Source organism: Mus pahari, chromosome 1, assembly GCF_900095145.1.
Source record: "Mus pahari chromosome 1, PAHARI_EIJ_v1.1, whole genome shotgun sequence".
Lineage (NCBI taxonomy): Eukaryota > Metazoa > Chordata > Mammalia > Rodentia > Muridae > Mus > Mus pahari.
The window spans coordinates 30,878,551-30,883,989 of record NC_034590.1 but is presented as its reverse complement, the minus strand read 5'-3'; the positions used below and the strand labels follow the sequence as shown (position 1 = coordinate 30,883,989).

Here is a 5,439-nt window from a genome sequence, read left to right as displayed (position 1 = left end):
AAAATACAAAAAAAAAAAAAAAAAAAAAAATCTTAGCCTAGCTATATGGCAGATAATGAAAGTTCATTCTCAAGAGAGGAAATCAAGAGTGTGGCAAAGGACCATCATTAAGTGGGTGCTGGCAGAAGACTGGTATGACTGTCCCTGAGTGGCTCTGCCAGAGCCTAACCAATACAGATGCAGATGCTCAGATGCTCACAGCCAAGCATCAGTCTGAGCTCAGGGACCGCAGTGAGGGAGTTAGGTGAAGGACCAGGGGAGCTGAAGGGGTTTGCAACCCCATTGGAAGAACAACAATATCAAACAATCTGAGCCCCTGGAGCTCCCAAAGACTAAACCACCAACATGGAGTGACCCATGGAGCACACACGGAAGGACCCATGGTTCCAGCTGCATATATAGCAGAGGATTGCCTTATCTGGCATCAATGGGAGGGGAGGCCCTTGGTCCTATGGAGACTCAATGACCCAAGTAAGGGAATGCTAGGTTGGTGAGGCGAGAGTGCGTGAGGGGGGAGCTCCCTCATAGAAACAGGGGGCGGGGTGATGGTATAGTGGGTATGTAGAGAAAAACCCGGTGGGGGATTACATTTGAAATGTAAAGAAAGGAAGAAAGGAAGAAAGGAAGAAAGAAAGAAAGAAAGAAAGAAAGAAAGAAAGAAAGAAAGAAAGAAAGAAAGAAAGAAAGAAGGAAGGAGGGAGGGAGGGAGAAAGAAGGAAGGAAGGAAGGAAGGAAGGAAGGAAGGAAGGAAGGAAGGGAGAAATAAAGAAAAGAAATAATCAAGACAATGAAAGAAAGACCAGATATTTTAGTGATGGTTGAAGCTGTCCCTTTTTCACAGGCCCATTAGACCCACTTGTACTACTACACCTTGGCATATGCCCAAGGGTCTCAACATCCTGCTCTTTAGATACTGGGACTGTCATATTCACAGCTTTCTTATTTGCAATAGGCAGGAAATGGAAGCAACTTGAATGTTCTTCAACAAGTGAATAGATAATGACAATTCTGTACTTTTATACAATGGAATACTATTAAACTATAAGGAAACATAAGATCATGAAATTTTTACCTAAATGGATAGAATTATAAAATAATATATTATGGGAGGTAATCCAGGCCCAGAAAGACAAACACATGTTCTCCCATGGGTTCCTAGCTCCAAATCTTCAGAAGTTTGTATATAAACAACTTGGACTAACCACAGAAACTATGAAAGTAAAAAAGGATCATTATTGAATAGAGAGGAGCACTAGTAAAGAGAGGAATAACAAGATAAAATGAATGGAGAAATAGGAAAACTAGGTAGAGGAAGCTTTACTGGGGAGGGTGAAGGAAGGCCACTCTAGAAGGAAAAGGAGGGAAGAGGGATAAATTAAGGATTCTTGACAATGCCATAAGGAATCCTACTATTTTGCATTTTCTTAAAATTACACATAATCCATGTGTTTGTGTATATACATATTATATAGTTTAAAGAAAATTATTCCACTAAGGGTGAGAATACTCCTTAAAGATACATAGTCTATATATATATATAAAATCCTAGTATCAAGCATAACAAATACCCTTATGAATTGTTTGAAGGGGTGGTGTCATTTATTCCCCACACAGTAGGCTATTGCTGTTGCCCTTGGTTACTCCTGAGAAGTTTGTTGCCAGTACTTATTGCTGAAGACACAGGTCTCTGAGGAGCTGAGCTGGAGGGGACACAAAAACCTTCTTACCAAAGGCTAGCTTTTCAAACCACAACTTGGTATATAGTCAGCTTACAGAGAAGAGCATTCAGTAGTCCTATGCAGCTGTGATGTCCATGCACCACAATAATAATCAATACAAGGTCTCTGTAAAAGTTTAATAGTATCAGGTGATAACCACCAGGTGTCAAATTTGATCGATCGACAGGAATGAAATCAAATCTGGTACTGGGGTATTAGCCAAACATCTAAGTCATGTCATATATCACCGAGGAACATCAACTACTGCCACTTTTCTTAACTAGAATAATTTCTAACTTAATTTTAAATATTTTTTTATACCCACAGATATGTGAAGCTCTCATCTCTCATCAAAGAAACTTCATTTTATAGCAGACAGATTACAAAAACAAAGCAAAACAAAGCAACACAAAACAAAACAAAACCCCAGAAAGCCACAAGTCAAAATTCAAAGAACAACTGTCTGTGGTGTGCCCATCCATGAATGGCATATCTAAAATTGAATCTTCACCTAAAGTTAAAGAACATTGCAGAAGAGGAAGTGGAAAGTTTGATAGGGCTAGAGGACCAGGAATTCTGCTGCAAGACTAACTACTAAATATGACAGGGAAGACATATGTATGGAATCTCAGAAGTATGGCTGCTTAAGCAAGGCTTGAACAATGATACCATTTGATAAGCCAAAGTAGATGGGGAAAATCACATGATGGTTCTACCTCTAGGTGAAGGGCTTCAAGGAATTATAAAATGGCTGAGAGAGGGAGAATTAGATATTCCCAGAGATGAGGACATAAATGTTTACCCATCCCAAGGGGTCAGCCCTAAGAAAACACACCAAAGCCAAACAAATAAACCATCAAGCACAAAACAATGACCAAAAAACCCCATAAAATGGACTCAACAGATTGCCTTTATGTATTTATTTTCATATATATGCAACAATAATTAAACATTAAGAAGTCATGAATTTGAAAAGAAGTAGCAGGGCACTTTTGGAGTTTCTGGAGGGAGGAGAGTGATGTGGGAAAATGCATTGAAGTTAATTAAATAAAATATAAATTAAAATTAATTATATAATTCATTTTTATAAAAATATAATTATAAAATGTTTTTTCAATCGAGGACATGGATATTTCTCACATGCATATTGCCAGGTAAAAACCAATCTGAATGGAAGCATACTATATGATTTCAAATGTATGGCACTCTAAACACTTGTCAACACCCAGATTGTTTAGCACAAGCAATGAACCCTGCACTATAGACAATAATATATCAGTATTGACTAGGTAGTGCCGTACAGGCATGTAGTTCCCAACACTTAGGAAAATCACCACACGTTTCTGGTCTACCTAGAATTTCCACACCTGCTAGAGTTACTATATGATAAAGTCTTACTCAAAAAAAAAAACCATATATATATATATATATATATATATATATATATATATATATATATACAAAAAAAGTACTTTCTGCTTTGCTAATTTGAAACTGTTCCCCATTATCCCAACAAAATAATCTATAAAAAAAAAAGTACAGTAAAAACAAACACACTAAAACAAAATCATTTCTCAGATAGCTAAGCATTTAGCAAATCCAGCACAACACCATGAGATACCACAGATGTTAAGATTCAGCAGGGTGTTATTAGTGATGGATGCTGATTTGCCTGCAGAGTCTCCACTCTGCTGGGAGACAGGAGGAGGGGCTTCAGAAGACTGACATACAGGTTTTTGTTTTGTTTTGTTTTGTTTAGCCGTAATAGGGATACAAAATGTTTTTCTTTGCTTCTTCCATTCCCTTCTGATCAGAGTAAAGCCTTGATCTTGTCTACGGTGGCATATTTGGAGGTAGGGCATTTTTCTTTGTATAGATTATAGTTTTAAAGTTTCTCATGATCTGCCACATTCAGGACATAGCAAATGATCTTCCACTCCTGGTTCTGGGATAACACAGCTGGTAACAGGAAAGGAAAATTCATCCTTTGAGGAGTGTCTGGAACCCAGGTCCGAGTAGCAAGAAATTGCAGGCAAACCCAGTCTTTCTTATCTGCTGGAAGCTGCCTGTCATGGACAACACACCATCTAAATCCAATGGCTTGTGACAGAAAAGCCTGTTCATTAGAGGGCAGAGGACATCGATTTGTAGACATTGACTGGGCAGCTCTCATGGCAGTCCTTGCCCAGGCTGCGAAAGTGGACCCTTTAGGTGAAGTTAGAATTTCCAGGATACCACTCTCCTGCTTCTTATTTCGGCAGCTGTTTGGAGGCTCGATTCCTCTGAAGACTATCTTGGGTTTCTTGGGACCCTGCTTCATTCTGGCCTCATGCGAAGTGTTGGGAATATAACATTCTTGTTTAGAATATGAATGCCTCCAAAGCCTCGAATAAACCTCAACTTTCTTGCCATCCATACTCAAGTTATGATAATGACACCACTCCGGAACAGTGTTCTGGGACACATCATTATTAGGAGGCAGGTTGGGCGCAGGACAGGTGCTTGGTATGGTTCTTGTTCTTGGATGGTGTTGGATTCCCTGATGCCTCAACAGAGAATGGGCTGGTAGTTTGTGGTCTATGGTTGAAGAAACCTTTGATTCCATAGGATATTCTGTGGTTGGCTCCTCAGTAAGTGGGACCAGCATTAAAACCACACTTTCTTCATCTAAGTCTTCCTCAGATTGGTTCTCGTTGTAAGTCTCCAGGCTGAAGTATGACATTTTCAGGCAGGTTTGAGAGAAGACAAAGGCCTAATTATAAAAGTCTTAATACCTGGACCAAAGTAACTTATAAAAGGAAACATTTTCTAGTGTGTGATTCCAGAGGTTAAATCCATAATCATGGGGAGTCATGACAGAGGCAAGGAAGCTGCTGAAAGAGTGAACAGAAGTGGGTGGGGTAAGGACATAAAATTTCAAAGTCACTTTCTATACACTTTCTTTGTTTTGTATATTTAGTGGTTTTACTATAATATGTTTTTCTTTCTAGTCCTACCTATGTAATGTTCTATATACTTCTTATACCTGGGTGAGCATCTTTTTACATTTAAAAAATTTCTGACTTTATTAAAAATATTTTCTATGCCGTCATTGTGGAATTTATCTATGACCATCATTCATAGATCTGGTGTACAAAATATTTTGAATGTTCTATTCATATGATTTTACATTTATCATTAATCATGACTGAGTCATCTCATTTGTATACCTTATCTTTTATCTTCAAGTCCCAGTGTTTTGTCTTCCATGTAATCTATTCTGTTCATGAAGATTTCAAATGATATTTTATTTGATTTAGAAAAATCCTTGCTTCTGGCATCATTTTAATTTGGTTTCTCTTTAGTATTTCTATCTCATCCTTGAATTCTATTTACATATCTTGAATTGACTTAATTCATTCTTGTCTGTGTTCTATTCAAATTAATTCAGGAGACCATTTCTGTCTTAGGCTAATATTGCTATGATGAAACACCATAACCAAAGCAACTTGGTGAGGAAAGGGTTTATTTTGCTTACAATTTGACATCACTGTTTATCAATGGCTATCAGGGTAGGAACACAAACAGGGAAGGAATCTGGAGGCAAGAGGTCATGCAGAGGCCATAGAGGAGTGCTGCTTACTGGCTTGCTCTGGTGTTTCATCTCACCCTTAGACAGAAATTGGTACCAAGAGAGTCAGGTATTGCTGTGCCTGACCTGACTATGTGTTTTTGCTAGGAT

The 5,439-nt window shown here is 38.2% G+C and overlaps 1 pseudogene; it reads right to left on the bottom strand.

Annotated features, from left to right (window-relative positions):
• Positions 1–3,551: 3,551 nt before the first annotated feature.
• On the bottom strand, positions 3,552–4,440 carry LOC110317067 (annotated as a pseudogene).
• Positions 4,441–5,439: the final 999 nt, after the last annotated feature.